The sequence below is a fragment of the Rhinopithecus bieti genome, unplaced genomic scaffold (assembly GCF_001698545.2).
Source record: "Rhinopithecus bieti isolate Rb0 unplaced genomic scaffold, ASM169854v2 scaffold_6439, whole genome shotgun sequence".
Lineage (NCBI taxonomy): Eukaryota > Metazoa > Chordata > Mammalia > Primates > Cercopithecidae > Rhinopithecus > Rhinopithecus bieti.
The window spans coordinates 1748757-1766048 of NW_016805421.1; the positions used below are offsets into that span (position 1 = coordinate 1748757).

General features: G+C 34.8%; 1 long non-coding RNA gene across 1 annotated transcript in view; it reads left to right on the forward strand.

The window, feature by feature from the left end:
- Positions 1 to 16601, forward strand: part of LOC108529823 (uncharacterized) — a 73024-nt gene extending 56423 nt beyond the window's left edge. The window contains exon 3 of the long non-coding RNA XR_001885690.1: positions 16537 to 16601. This is a non-coding gene — a long non-coding RNA (uncharacterized LOC108529823). The remainder of the gene's footprint in view (positions 1 to 16536) is intronic.
- The last annotated feature ends 691 nt before the right edge of the window (positions 16602 to 17292 follow it).

Consider the following 17292-nt stretch of genomic DNA (forward strand, 5'->3'; position numbering starts at 1 on the left):
AAGAGAAGAAAAGAGAAGAGAAGAGAAGAGAAGAGAAGAGAAGAGAAGAGAAAAGAAAGAAAAGAAAAGAAAAGAAAAGAAAAGAAAAAAGAAAAGAAAAGAAAAGAAAAGAAAAGAAAAGAAAAGAAAAGAGCATTTCATGGTGAGGAAATTACTGGGACAAAACCAAGAAGTCTGAGAACATGAAATGTGTGTAGGTCCTGACAGGTCGCTCAGCTCTGCTATAGCACAGGGAATTAGAGAAAAGCAGAGACAAGGTTTGCTGTGATAAGTTCGCCAAAGGCATTTAGCACTAAGCTAAATTTTCATAACTTATTAGCAGGATTCAAAGATTCACTAAAGGGTTTTAGAAAAGGGCAACTGCATTACCAAAGAGGTTTTACTCTGGAAGTGGGAGATAAAAAGAATTACATGGAGAAAAAATTAAAAGCAGAAAGATCAGCTAGGAGATCACAATCAGAATTCAGATAGGAAACGACAGAGTCTGCATTAGGATACTGCCTGTAGAATGAAAAGGAGACATATTTTAAAGTTATGGAGAAAGACCAGCTGGGCTTAATGACTAGGAAACTGTAGGGAGTGAAGAAGAAAAAATCATATCTTTATAAGCATAAAATCTACAAATAAAAAGTCTATTATTCTAATGAAAATCATCTCACAAAGTGTATTTGTTAATCTTGTTTCAGTGCTCAATGTATCTTTAATAAGGCATTTACTGCATATTTTTTCCTTTCAGAGTATATTTTTCTATTTCCATTTATTAAGGAATTGAATGAACTTCTTTGCTCCATCTCATGAGTCGTCTAATAGTTTAATATTCTGCTTTCAACTTTCATTGAGATGGTTTTATGAACAAATATTAGCTTTCTGTACTTTAATGCTTGCACAGGATCTCATGAATTTTATTTTAATTAAAAATTGACTCGCTGATTACTAATCCTTTTATGTTATTCTTTAGCCTAATTTGCATCATCTAAGCATCTTTTCTGTCAATTTCATTCCCATTTTCTCTACCTGAATCTTTGATGCAGTCCTATGATTGAATCTATTATTAATCATATTCACTCAAAAACCAGCAAATCTTTCTTTGCATCAAACATTTTCTTGTGGAAGAAAAACAAAAGCGTTTTCTGTTCAAATTGTGTGGTTAACCTTAGCAAGAGATAAGTGCTTTTTTAGAAAGTCTTTATGCTTCATTGAGAAAGGATTGAAATTAATTATCTATTTAAGAGGTCTTACAGTGAAGAAATAACATTATCTATGTTTAGAAATTATGTTTTTGATCATGAGGTGAAACAAGAAGCCTAGGAAAAAAATTTTAAAATTGGAAAGGCAAATTGGGCCTTCCCATGAGGTTTTCTAAGTAGAAGAGAACCAGTGGTAAGTATTCTTGAGAGAAATTTATAAATGAAAGCTGTTTTGAGGTCTTTTGGTAGGAAGTTGTTCTGAAAACTTGAAGAGTTATCCAACACTTGCTACACCTGAAAATACTGATTAATCATATGAGGGTTATATCTAAATTAATGAAGTCAGTAGAGAAAGGTTAGACTTGGAAGTTATTTATAAAACAAAATATTTATCTTGGGATACAGGAAAATGTTGGCATACAGGCATAAATTGAGTATTACAGTTAAAAAGTGGGAAATAAGAGGTAAGACTTATTGTAGAGGTGGTAATTAAATGCCTTCCCATTATATATAAATTGCATACATTCATATAGTATTCTATGCAATTTTTACAATATCTTTTAAAATCAATTCCTATTCTGATAAAAAGTATATAATTGATGGTATATAATAATCTGTTTCTTATTTATTTTGAGAATTACTACAGGGTGTCTTGCTATTTACACTATAGGGAATACTAGATTTACAAATGCCAAAGTAAAATGGCAGATAGCTTTGAATATAGACTCATACTTCCTTGTGATAAAAAGAAAACTTCAGAAAATATGCTTCCTGACCACAAAGAGTTGCTCTGTGCAACTTCTGTTTGCTCTATTTTCAGTAACCAATTTTGCACAAGTTAGGTTCTGATTGTCTGTATGACAGTATGGAAGTTCTCAGTCTTTGAATATCTTGCAGTTCCTTTGTTCTTTCTCAACCTCATGACAGGGACAGGAGGGGACTTGCTTTATTCACTCTTCCTTACTTATCATTAGTTGGTGGAGGAGCCGGTTCAGGCAATACTGAAAGCTAGTCTTTTATGCAAGAAAGAAGAAAGATGATTCCTCGTGATTCACTATGAAGAGTGTGAGGATCCAGGATAAATGAGACTTGCTGACTCAACTATCTGGGTCAGCAACATTATCAGGACTTGTTGACTTGATGATGTGGGGCTGCGTACAGAAAAAAGCCAGAAGCTTTGGAGTAGGGAAGCTAGGCAGGATAGGAGAAAGGAGAAATATGAGAGGTTGCCAGGTATCTAGGTGATGCAGGCTGCGCATAAACTACAATAATTTCTACTCTCCACGGACTGCAGGAATGTCCATGATCAACTATGCATAAGTTTGGGTCCTTCAGGTGATGGAATGAGGGAGCTGGTTTTAGCAAATGTGAATAAGAATGGCATGGCCACATCTGTATCCTGCTGTTCTCTTTAAATAAAGCCTTCCTCACTGAGTTTATGACAGTCAGTTACTCTTTGTTATTTCACACGTTTGAATTTATTGTTTGGAAATGAAAATGGAGCATTTAATTGTGTGCCAGTAATGTTTGTGTACTAACACAGTGCTCTATCCTCTTTCTCTCTGCTTCTCGATATGCACACATACACACATACACACACACACACACACTGAACCAAAAATTATATTTCTTTAACTTTGAACAAAAACTACCCTTACTAACCTATTTCCTAACGTCCTATATTCTAAAGACATAGAAATTATGTTTTAGCATATCAGTATTCATAGTTACTCTAGTAAGAGTGGGCAAAAAGAGAAAAAATATGGCTTCACAGTTTTCTTAATGAGGTGGAGATGAGAGGGGAGAAGGCCGGAGTCTTTTACCCAGCAAAGGGATGAATATGAATCACCGTGCTAGTCGTATTGAACCATGATACGTTCCAAAGGGACTGAAACTCTTTCACGAATGACAAGTTATTCTTAAATATTTTCTCCTTGAATTTTATAATCATGGTACCAAGAGAATAGATATAATTAAAGTTGAAATGAAAATTGTATTAGAAAACTGATGGCTGAGATTTAATATTTATCTCAGTTATATGCTATATGACTCAGTCATATCCCAAGTCCATTCGGGTTTAAATTTTCCTATGTAAAAATTTTAACTTAGTCTTTATGACTTTTTTATTTTTTTTTGTTTTTATTTGATGTGTATTGTTTCTTCATTAAAAATTTTCCGCATGACATTATGAAAAAATATGTTTATTATTTAGACAGGAAAGATATTTGTTAACACATAATTGGGGTGTATTTGGAAAAGTATAGCTGGACTAATGTACAAAGTTATTGACAATCTTATTTTGTCCATTAACCTTAGACATATAATATATGGACACATTTTTAGATTTATATATGACAGTATTTTGAACTATTTAGCAATTTTCTTAAAATAGAAACAAATTCTTTCACCTTCATGTTTGCTCATCCAACATCCTCCACCCCCCGTCTTTTGTTTCCTTTGAAACCCTGCAATCCAGTAGCTTAATTTTAAAAGCTGCAGTTGGGTAAACATCTGGTCTTTGTAGAATATTTAACACTCTGAACATTTTGAATACAGTTTTGTAGCTGCTGGGAACTGAAATATAAATAAAACCAAAAAAAGTGAGAGAGAAAAACACCCCACAACTAAGACACATATGAAGCCTCAGGACTTTAAGGAACTCTTTTTAGAATGAAGCCATTATTTTCCTCTTGGTTTATAGTACATACATGGAATAAATTAATAGATCACACCAAGTTGATAAAGCACAATTTGAAGGATGTACACATGATAGGATATGACCAATGGAGAATTTACAATGTATCGTAATGCAGGGAGACCCCGTTGTGGATACTTCTATCGCTTTTATTGTAGGGATTTCAGTTGTAAAAATTAACATGCCATCATTTTAGGATGTACTCATACAAAAGTTTGGAGCAATGGAAACATTTTCTGGTTAGGTTTCACTCAATTAGTGAACATAGTAATTCTATTAACCCATGAAATAATTAATGCTTTGTTTCAAGGGTACCTGAGTCAAAGTAAAATTATAACTATAATGTATTGAATATACCAAGCAATGTGTTAAGTACTTTATGTGCACTATCTCATTAAACATTCAAAATAATGCTCTAAGGGGCGTGATATATGACTATCCCAATTGTATAGATAAGTAAACTGATAAAACAAGAAGTTAAATAACTTGTTCAATGTTGTACAGCTTGCAAGAGGGATAGATGGAACTTAATATCAAGTGGCTTCATTCCAGAGACCAATCTTGAATGCTGCACTGTACCATCACCAGGAGTTACAGAGACTGTTTTGTGTTGTGGTGGAGACACAATCATTTGTTCATGACCCTGATTCTATGGGAAACTACACTGCAAAATTTTGGAGTATAGCTTCTCATATGATACAGCAGTAAAAGAGAAGTATATTAAAGACTGACTTTTTAAGAATTATGCTTCATAAGCATACAGAGAAGTTGACTGTCAAATTAGTTTCTTCACATCTAGCAGTATCTTCGTGAATTTTTTTGGTTACTTTGATCTATTCACTATCTTGTTTAGTATATGGAGTGGTCGCCAAACCATATGGGATTTGTCAAATATCTTACTGACCTCATCACTTTCACCTCACATTGTACCACGGATTCTAGCCAGGCAAGAAGAATAAATAAAAGTCATCTGGTTTGGAAAGAAGGAAGTAAAACATTGCTTATTTTAAGATGACATAATCATAAATGTAAAATATTCTTTAAAATATGCAAAAGCTACTAGAACAATTAAGTAAATTCAGCAAATTTTAGCAAATTCATAAAGATTAGTAACTTATTTTAAAGCTACAGCAATCAAGACAGCTCAGTTCTAGCATAAGGATAACCATGTAAATCAGTGGAATATAATTAAGAGTCCAGAGATAAGGCCTCATACTTGTAATCAATAAGTTCTTTACAATATATCAAGACAACTCGATAGAGAAAAAACATAATTTTCAACAAACAATGCTGGAACAATGGCATTCACATGCAAAAGAATGAAATTGGACTCCTACCTCATATTATATTCAAAAAAACAATTCACAATGGATCAATGGCCTAAATATAAGATTTAAAACTCTAGAGCTCTTAGAAAAAACATAGGCAAAAATATTTATCACCTTATATTAGGTAATGGTTTCTTATATATGACACTAAAAGCCCATGCAACCAAAGAAAATAATAGGTAAATTGAACATAATCAAAATGAAAAATTCTGATGCTTCAAAGGTCACCATCAAGACAATGAAATGACAACCCTCAAAATAGAAGAAATATTTTTCAAATTATCCATCTGATAAGAGTCTAGTACCCCAAATATATAATGAACTTATATAACTCAATAAGAAAAAGAAATAATTAAAAGTGCACAAAGTATCTGAATAGATTTTTTTGGCAGTAGGCACATGAATATATTCTCAATATAACTAGACATGAGGGAAACACAAATCAAATCCACAATGAGATGCTGCTACATACCAACTAGGATGACTAGAATAAAAACAGACAGTTGATAACGTTTTGGCGAGAATATGGAGAAATTGAAACCTTCATAAACTACTGGTGGGAATGTTAAATTATAAAGTTACCTTCAGAAACAGTATGTCAGTTAAACACAGAGTTACCCCATATGACCCAGCAATTCTACTCGAAGGGATATATCCAAGAGAAATAAAAACATTTGTCCACACAAAAGCTTATACATGCTTAGACTAACATCATTTATAATACTACAAATGTGGAAACAATCCAAATACATAGCTGATCAATGGAAAAATACAATGTGCCATATCCCTACAGGGTAATATAATTTAGCAATATGAAGCAGTAAATTATCGTTATATGCTACTATAAGGATGAAACTTGAAAGCATTAGCCTAAGAAGCCACTCACAAAAGACCACATATTGTGTGATCGCATTTATATGAAATGTCCAGAATAAGTAAATCTCTAGTTATACAAGTGGATAGTATTTCTATTATCAAATGAAAAATGGGAAAAAATACATTTATAATAATATCAAAAACAACTTATGCTTTGGGATATGTTTAACAAGATACATGAAAACCTGTACTTAAAATGTACAAAATATTGGTGAAAGACATTTAAAACCTAAAAGGAGGGATATGCTATGGTTTTGATTCAGCTTCAGTCTTATTATCAGTTCTTTCAAAATTAACCTATAGAGTCAACGCAATCCCAAACATAAATAACATTGTATTTATTTTTAGAAATTGACGAACTTATTACCACATTTAAATAAAATTTAAAACCTTTAATGGCCAAAACAGTTTTGAAACATCAATGTGGAGGACTTATACTACTGATTAAATCTTTAGTATCATAAAGCTATGATAATAAAGACAGTATGATACTGGTCTAAGGTTTGACATATAATGGAATAGATTAGGGAGTCAAGAAATAGACCTATAAATATACAGTTAAGAGGTTTTCAAAAACAGGGCTAAGACACTTCAAGGGGAAATAAATATATATTTTTTCAACAAATGGTGCTGGAACAGATGAATAAAAGGATGGAAAGTAATAACCTTTGACCTTTGCCACACACTGTACCAAAAACAGAAATAAAATAGTCTACCTAAACACAAAATCTGAAACTATAAAATTCTTAGTAAAACGTAGAAGAAAATCCTCACAATCTTAGAGAAGACAAAATATCTTAGGACACAAAAGCATTAGCTATTAAGGAAAAAATGATCAAATTAAAACTTCTGCTCTTGAAAAGTCATGCATAAGAAAAGAAGGCAAATCACAGACTTGGAGAAAATATTCAAAATACATTATTGTATTGGGAAATCCATATTAGCCAAAAACATATCTAGAATATATGCAAAAAACTCTTATAACTCAATTGTAAACAGAAATCCATATAATTTTTTTAATGAGCAACAGATTTGTATACACTCTTCACAAAAGATACATTTATGGTTCATAAGCAGAAGAAAAGATGTTTATTGGGCCGGGGCGCGGGATGGCCTCAAGCCTGTCATCCCAGCACTTTGGTGAGCGGCCGAGCCTCAGAGACGTTGGCGGGATCACGTATGGTCAGGAAGTGAGACCATCCTGGCTAACCGGGTGAAACCCCGTCTCTCTAGATAAACTACAAAAAACTAGCCGGGCGAGTCTGGGTGGTCGCGCCGCCTGTATGAGTCCCTAGCTCTACTCAGCGAGGCTGAGCGCTGGGAGAATGTGTCGGGAACCCGGGAGGCCGGAGCTTGCAGCTGAGCTGAGATCTTGGGCCTCTGCACTCCAGGTCCCTGGGTCGACTAGAGCGCAAGACTTCCGTCTCAAAAAAAAAAATTAAAAAAAAAAAAAAAAAAAAAAGAATGTTTTATTCAGTGATAAGGGAAATGTAAACTAAAACCAGGACTAGTTACTAGACATCCATTGGAATGCCTAAAATAAAAAATAACTGTCAATATTCAGTACTGGTAAAGACCTGGAGCTCTTATACATTGCAGTTAGGAGTCAAAATGGTACATACGTTTTGGAATACTGGCAATTTGTTAAATGTTAAGCATATATTTATCAAATGACCCAGAAATTCCACTCATAGGTATTTAAGAGAAATAACGTATTTCCACAAAGGACAGTACATATATATGCACACGAATGTTCAGAGCAACTTTTTTCAAAGTGTCTGAGAACTAGAGATAACAGAAATGCCCATTAGGAGATGATCAGGTAAACAAAAGATGATAAATCCATGAAAGGAAATACAGTCTATCAATAAAAAATTAATAACTGCTAGTATATGTAAAAATATGTATACACAGCAGAAGCATTTGGGTGAGTATAAGAAGCTAGACAAAAGAGAGGGCATACTGTCTGAATCCACATACATGCTATTCAAGAATGGGCAAAAGGCAGATCAGGGGTTGCCTGCAGTCAGGGAGAAGGGCAAGGATTGACTGAAAACAGTCACAAGGGCACTGTCTGAGAAGTTGGAAATGTCTTATATTTTGTTCAGATCGCTAGTTATTTGTGTATATATAACTGTCAAAATTCATTGAACAGTGCACTTCAAAATTGGTATATTTTTGTCCATAAAGTATGCTTTAATAAAGTTGATTTAAAAATAAAATCAAATCAAGCAAAGAAACACAGAAAAGGCTTATGATCTGTGAGAGCTGAAAGTGGATTTTGAAACCAGCTTTTAAAATCCTCTTATTTAATATTTCAGGAGGCTCAGGACCTACAACAGTAAGTGACTTTCTTCATGTTACCTAGCTGATATGGAGCAGACCCAGCACTAGAACTGAATTCTCCTGACATTTTTCATTGCTTTGTAGAAATTCCAGGTGATACTGCTAGGTCGTAACTAAGTCAACGTTTCCTCCATACCCAAGTATTACATTTTATTTGTTAATTACAATTTTGGGGAAAAAAGTCAAAGCAGATTTTGAAACTTTACTCTGTTTATAAGAATGTTTATAAGAATGTAGGATTCACAAAAATATGAATATATCAAAAGAAGATCTCACATTGTTTCCCAGAGTGGACTGAGAAAAATGTTTAGTACTTGCTCCCTCAGGTACTATGCAATGTACACACAGAGTAGAACAATAAGTGAGGCTACATTTCTCCAAGAATATAGCTTTGTACCAAAAATAATTAAGTTAAAATGTGCTTATGGATTGGAATGTTATAAGCACTGAAACTAAAATAATGATGACAGCACATTAGGAAAAATAGAAAGCCTTGGTAGAAACAGAAATATTAAATGGATTTCAAATAGAAACCTGCCTCCTGTTACATTCCATATTCTGTGAGTAGCTTACTTTCAGAAACAATTAATTTAATTTAGTCTTTATTTTAGTGTTATGATATAGCTTATAAACTAATCATATCAGGCAAATGTCTAAAACAGTTTTGTAACTAAAGCTCCTTAAGAAGTATGCCACCTTCTTTTTTATACAATTATTTTGTTTGACATATAGTATGTATATTATTAGCTCTTCAAACCTCAAATTATTCATAATCTATTTCTAATTTGACCTAGTTCAAAAATGTAAGAACTTTAGAAGTAAAGTAAAATTAGCTTCAGGTTACGTTTATGAAAAGCAGGAAGGAAGGGAGGAAAGAAAATTGGAAAGGGAGAAAGAAAAGTCTGAATGAGAAGAGAGACTCTTTCAAAAGAAAGATGATAACTTAAAGTTTTGTTTATTTAAAATATACCCAAAGAAGCACGTGCTATTTGTAATTTAAAGAAATGAATTCATACACTGAGAGGAGATGAGATAGCATGATTATCAGGACTGAAAAAGATAAAACAGTTGAAATTAACTTTTGCCAAGAATGACTATATAGTGTTAGGAGATTGGTAGAATTAATGATGTTGCTAACACCTGGATCTTGTCATAGACCATTTTCAGTGGAATCCTTCTCATTCATAGCTATGTACCAAAGTAAAAGAAGAAGAGAAATAGGACAAAGCCTCAGTAAGAAGATCATTTGTTCCCAACTCTGATTTTGCTCTCCCTTCCGGCATCACCTTGCCCAAAGTACTCTGTTCTATTCTCCATAGTGTGAGAAATACCAAGGGCTAGGCTATTAGAAGTAGTATACTATTATTTGCTGGGTAGTATCCCAGGGAAAGTAAAGTGGTTTTGCCCTGCCAAAATCGTTTTTATACCAAAATGTTTGGAAATAATTTAATCATGATCAGTAGCTAGAAATCTGTTCATATAAACAGTATAGTGATTTCTTTATGATCATAAAACACTTTTTAACACAAGTTCCATGTGGAAATCAGGCTGAATGATATTTTTATTTGCTTTAATTATTGCAAAGTAGATTTGGAACTAGGGTAATCTATCATCTATAGTATAAGTGGCATAAGTGGAAAAGTTTAAAAGGAACATAATGAAAAATATTAACCCCGTTTGTCCCTGTAAATTTCTCTCAAGGAGTTAGGAAATAATTACAATTATAGAATGGGGAAAACAAAGTTCATTTCTGAAACTACAATGAAATAGATAATTGCTTTGGAAAAGTATTTAAATAGTGCCATCTCCTTTTCTTTTGTTGATAATGAACAGCTTCTTAAGGAAATGGCTTGGCTATACCAGCTACCTATACATAAAATCTGATGAAAACCAGAGATTGCTGGCTCCTTCTGTTTTCCTTTTTCCCATTGCATTAGAACTAGTGAATGTCTTGGAATCAGACTCATTTATTTTGTTTAAGCAAATCCATAATGTTTACTCCAAATGTCATGCAATTTTGTTTTTTTTTTTTTGTTTCCTTGAGCCAAGAGCTGCTGAATGTTTACTTCTCAGCTGGGTCACTTTGCTCTGAGTTTGCTAGCTGGGTCACCATAGGAGAAAAGCCCAAATGGTGACAAAACCGTCATAGGGTTAGAGGCACTACAGATATAAAAACCTAGTTTTGTCATTCTTGTGTAAATGCCTGAGCCAAGTGCTTCTGCTGCCGAGAGCTTGTTTTGCAAACTGTCGCATACTCTTTCAGATGACATTACATATGGAGCCATCAACTCCATCTAGCAGTTTATTGGCTTCCAGTTTTTCTTCCAGCAGCATCAATCTATTGCTGAATATTTGAAATTTAATCCCTTTGGATGTTCAATAACAAGCAGTGGCCCAGATCATTTAATTTGTCTGGCATGAAGGAGAGAAAAAAGGCTGATGCTAAACAAGAGATGCTTGGGGAGAAAAATCACTGAAGCTGTTTTCTTATTGCTCCTGGCGAATGAGACTGTGCCCCTTTTTCAGAGTAGGGTGGCTCTTCGGTGTCACTGCCAGGGAAAGACAGCGTAAGGTACCTATACTTCCTAGTTTAAAAACCACGAGAAAACTTTGAAGCTGTAAATAAAAGTCAGATTTCAGTTTTGTTCTGCACAAATTTTGAATCTCTGATGAACTAAAAACATGCCTTTCCCAAAGTTGTTTACTTGGCATGATAGAAGTGTTTATTTACTTACAAATCAAGACTCTATTTGAGCTGTATGCAGTATGATAGTTAAATAGTCTCCTGGGAACCCAAAGTCATTTCCTATAAAAACATTTAAAATTCACATACCAATGTAAAAAGATACATTCTACTCACAACAGACATTATGGATAGAATCCTTTTGTTATATCTTAAACCTGATTGGAAACATTATACTATTTTCACAGAAAAATGCACTCATATCCAAATTGGGTTGACAGGAAACATCACTCCTTGTAAGTTCCTGGGTGCGGGAGTAATGTCTAACAAGCCACTGACGGTAGCTCCCACCAACTGGGGTGGGCCTGGAGCATGCAAACAGAGACTGAGGACTGAAATTTAAGAGTGGGGATGTGTGGCAGAAGTGTATATATCTAAGGACAGACAATTCAAGAATGTTGGCCAGTCCAGCTCCCAAATTATATCTGGGCTCCCTTTCTCTGGCACTAGCAGCTATTTACTCCGGCTGGACTCCACATAGATTTACAGCTTCTCTCTCATCTTCTGGTCCTGAAACAAAACCAGTGTTGTTTAGATTTTCTTTAGGTGTTTTTCTTTTGGTTGTTTTGTTTTGTTTTGTTTTTGTTTTAACATACTTCTATGATTCTTCAATTTCTTTCCATTTGGACCTGTCTTGGAGTGATAGTCCAAACACACATTGGTGATAAACAAGGGAAGGTTAAACTTCAATTTTTAGATGGAGGAAATGAGGTTCTGTCTCAGCTAGGATAGACCTTATGACATGTATAAAATTTATTTTCTAACTTTTTTTTTTTTTTTGAGACGAAGTTTTACTCTTGTTGCCCAGACAGGAGTGCGGTGGCACAATTTTGGCTGACTGCAACCTCTGCCTCCTGGGTCCAAGTGATTCTCCTGCCTCAACCTCCCAAATAGCTGGGACTACAGGTGTGCAACACCATGCCTGGCTAATTTTCAGTAGAGATGGGGTTTCACCATGTTGGCCAGGCTGGTCTCAAACTCCTGATCTCAGGTGATCCACTCACTTAAGCCTCCCCAAGTGCTGGAATTGCAGACATGAGACACTGCACCTGGCTTTATTTTCTAACTTCTATAAAAAAACATAAATCAATATATTGTACATCAGGCAATGAAGGATAGTGATTTCTGAAAGATGGAAAACAAATGAGGTAGTCTCTAGGACTGCAGCAGTTTATTAACTGGAAAAAGTTTCCAGGTTGCAGTGCAAGGAGGAGAACATAGGTAGAGTTCAGTAGTCTCCCTGAATTAGAGAACATAGTGAGAGCTGAGGGCATCCAAGGAGGCAGCTAGAGTTCACAAGGAGTCTTGGGGTGATAGTCCAAAGACACATTGGTGATAAATAAGATAAGGTTAACTTTATTTCCAAGTTAAAAAATTTAAAAAGGAGGATTCATTTATTCTAGGCATTCAGTCACTGAAACTAGGGTAGGAGCTCAGGGACTGAAGGAAATGGGTTAGGTATTAGAGAAACTGACAAGCCATTTTTTTTATTCATCCATTCAGGCAACAAATATTTACCAGGTCCCTTCTAATATACCAGGTATACCAGGTATTATGCTAAGGGATAAGAACTTAGAGATTAATATGCCCTGATTATGGTTGCTCACAAAGTTTCCATTCTACTAGCAGTAAGAGACATAAACAAAGAAATATATTCATGTATTAATGTATTATATTAATAGCGACCATGAGAGAAGTGATCACAGGCTATTTTATTCACATCTTATTGCTGCTGTAACGAATACATACAAACCTAGCAACTTAGCACTTATTGTTATATTACAGTTTTTTTATTGTTATCTTACAGAATTATTATCTCACGGCTTCGAAGGGTGGAGGCAAGATCTTAGGAAAGGCTTCATTGAGATACTAATGCTTGAGTCATGATTTGGTCATGAGGTATTCACCAGAGGAACACCAAGCTATTCCAGAGAGAGGCAGTGTGAAACATTTTCACAGTGGAAGGCAAAGAAAGACATGTTCAGAGAACTGCAAGTGGTTTGAATTGCCTGAAAAATGACTTTCAGAGGAGATTCCCGAATGGATAAAACTGGAGTTAGATGATTGGATCAAAACATATAGAACCTTACATGCCAAACTAAAGGATTTAAATTAGTAGTGCCTTGTGAACTCTAGCTGCCTCTTTGGATGCCCTGAGCTCCCAGTATGTTTTTTAATTCAGGGAGACTATTGAACTCTACCTTATGTTCTCCTCCTCGGAAACTTTTACCGGGTAGCAAACTGCTGCAGTCATAGGGACCACCTCATTTGTTTTCCATCTTTCAGGAATCACTGTGCTTCATTGCCTGATCCTAATGTACAATATATTGACTTCTGTTGTTTGATAGAAGTTAGAAAAGAATTTTTATACATGCCATAAGATCTATTACAGCTGAGGCTGAACCTCATTCCTTCCATCTAAAAAATAACAATAATGAGGCTGGAGATGTGGTTGAGTCTACCTTTCAGGGCAGATTTCCTTTGTTTTAGGAAAAAACAGCTTAATGGACCTTTTTATTATGCAAATTGAATCAGATAAATTAGCAATTTCAATAAAATGAAGTTGCCAAAATGTATTTGTATTGCATCTAAATAATCTAATTTTGGAAAATAAGTGCCTTTACCCTATGAGGGTCTTAGAGTGGTTGAGAATCTGGACTCCAGGGTGGGAAGTAAGTTGAGTTATATTCCAAGGTTTGGATATAAGTGATCCCTACAAAATTAACCAACCAACCAGGGGTTTACAAGTAAGATATTCAAGAAGTGTCTTGCCTTATGGATTCTGGTCATAACTTATTTCTAGTTATATGTATTTTCTTTTATGAGTTTCAATTCCCTTATTTTGAAGTCTCAGCAAAGTTTAAACGTTGCAATCTGGTCATATTTGGACTGGTTGAAATTTAGGGAGAAGCCTGTATCTAAATTTAGGTTAAGTGGAGCAGAGGGAGTGGGGGCAATCTGAGAGGACTGGGGTATGATCAACAGAGAAACTCTGGCTAGATGTCTGCAGTGAGGCAGGAGACTAAGCAGACAAATGTCAGCCCACTTGTATTTATGGAATGTTTAGTAATTTCCATGAGGATTCCCAGAAATATGTGGAGAGGAAAATCCAATAAAGTTGAATTTCCTGTGGTCAATTCTTATGGGGACTTACACTTTTCTTATTTAGGTATTAAAGAGAAATGTCTGAATATCTACAGATCATATATTCCTACTAATATAGTTACCAAATTGTAACATGGTTAAGCCACGAATTCCAATATTTCTCCCTAGTTAATGTATTGGTGAAACCACAACCACATGTGGCTAAAAGTCTTTGTCTCAGGCATTTCCGTTTCTGATTTTTTCTCATCATTTATTTACTCGGGTCATCAGCTATTTTTTTTTTTTAATCTTACATTGTTGTACTTAATAATAATCAAGACTTAGAATTGTCACCTTGACTTGGAGTATTTTAATAAGATTAGAAACTTTTAATATTCTTGAATAAATTATTCATAGGTTGGACTTTAAGTACTGAGTTTTTATAAACTGTACATTTATGGTTATGACTACCATTAGACCTGAATTTGTTATTGTACACATGTGTATGGTTTTGAAATTTGAGGAGATTCCTTCTTCTCTATTATCTGTAAAAATTGTATCTTAGCCAGAATAGCCTATTTTTTGCTCTGTGATAGTGAAAGAATTTCTACAGATTTATATGTGTGTGTGTGTATATATACATATATTTTATATATGTATATATACACAATAGAGGGGGCTGTCTTCCAGGAGGAGTATTATCTTGTGGTGGAAAAGGGAATTGTTAATTCCATATTACTTTGTTGCAACAGTATTAACATATCCAATCACTCCAATGTAATGCTTATATGTGATTTGCAATGCCTTCTAGCTAACAAAATCACTGGTTTTAGTATTAGCAGTGACTGTAGAAGGAGGATACCTTTAATAAGCTTTGCATAATTTTTAAATGCCACTGCCATTTTCTGTCATTCAGAAAGGACTGCTCTTAGTGATATTTCTTTCCAAGGTGAAAATGCCAGTGACCTCTTTCCCTTCCAAATACTGTTTTTTTATAAGAGGAATTGATCATCTTTTCTACTTTGTAACCTCCCTGACACTGCTTAACCTACCACAGTTTGCTTCCTGACACTTCTATTCCACTGAAATAACTCCCAACAATATCAACAATAAGAGACTAATAGCAAAATCTGACACTCTGTAGTCCTCGTTATATTTGACACTTTCATACACTTTATCCCTTTTACAACTCTCTCCCCCTTAACTTTCATTAAAGCATTCTTTTACTAATTTTTATGTATTTCAGGTAATTCTTTCTTGGTCTCTGCTCATATTCCATAGGTTTATATTTCATAGACATTTTCTCTTCTTACCCTAATCTCAAAACTCCACCAAAGTCTTTATATTTGTGATTTACAAATCTCTACCTCTCCTTAAGACTTTCTCTCTTGATCTCTATTGCAGACTACACAATATTTACTTGTATGTTGCTTTAGTACTTTATGCCTTACGATATCAATATAGAATTTATTAATGTGCCCCTACACCTGAATGGAATAACCATTTAGCCAAACTCCAAGTTAAAACATTAGACTTTATGTGTGTTAGCCTGGATGCTGTAGAGAGTATATCCTGAGAAAAGGACTAACGTGCTAACACTTCACATGAGAAATGCAAGACCCAGATAGTAAGGAAGAGGACAAAAGGAATCTGAAGCAAGAAAAGATGTATGCCATGTGAAATTATGCATTATCATATTGGTTCCAGCCTTACAATAAACTATAAAAGGGCACGAAAGTCTTTCATAAGGTGTACTTTTGGAGCATGCTGAACTTCTCAGACCGTGCTGCAAGTTGAAACCATTCTTTGAAATGGTCTACAGAAACGAGAATAAAGGGTAACTTTATCTGCTTGATTTCCTCCACAGGTTCCCATTTTCCACTCCTTAGTATTTATACTGGGAGGAGCTAACTTCTAGGTTGCATCATCTAGGCTCTTGGTGGTCACTCAGGAATTTAAGCCTGGGTGGAGTACCAATCCCAAGGAGAGAGAAAGTAGGTAACTGGGGAAATGTGAGAACATTTACAAGGCAGATGTCATTCCAATCCCTTATTCTGAACCCATTTCTGTATCCTAATCTCCATAGTGGATTAGTTACCACATACAATTATTTCTACATTGTAAATATATCTCACATGCGTCTCCTCCTATTTCTTGAGGAGGAGGTAGACAATAAAGTAAATGAATAAAATAAAATGTTAGCTAGTGAGAAGGGACAAAGAGAAAATCAAACAGGAAAGAGCAATAAAAATGTTCTGGGGTTGCAATTTTTAATAGGATGGCATGGGAAGAGCTCTCTAATGAAGTGACTTTCGAGTAAAGATCTGAAGAAAGTAACGACGCATGTCATAAAGATACCCTGGAAAAAAGCAGGTCAGGCATGAGGAAAAGTAAGTGCAAAGTTTAAATTACCTGGGGTCTGAGGGTACCTGGAGTTTTTGAAGAGTTGCAAGAGGACAGGAGAAACTGGAGCATTTAGTGAATGGAAAATTGTAGAAATGAGGTTAAAGAGGTAGTTTATCTATCATATATGCATTTGCAACTTTGCCATTTTCTTTGAGTGGAAAGGAAGCCACTGGAGCATTTTCCAAGGAAAGCAGAGGAGGGTTTGGCTGTTATGTTGAGAATAGATGGTAAGAGAGCAAAGGATGAAGTTAGAAGATTGCCTAGTAGGCTACTGCAGTAATCCATTGTAAAATGATAATGGTTTATTGAGGGTGGTAGTAATGGAGTTGATAAGTAGTGTTAAATCCTGCACATGCTTTGAGCGTATAGCTGAGAGTTGAGATGTAGGGTGACATTTTGGCATAAGTAATTGAGATGGAAAAACAGAGAGAAAGAGGTTTGGGAAGCAGTATAAGGTGCACAGTTTGGACCATGTTAAATTTGAGATGACTGAGTTATCCAAGCAGGGAGGTCAAGCATACTTGACATCTATTAAACCTCATGCATTCCATGGGAACAAGTTGTCAGAGATATACATTTAAGAATTATCATCATGTAAACAATATTCAAATCTATGTGATTAAATGA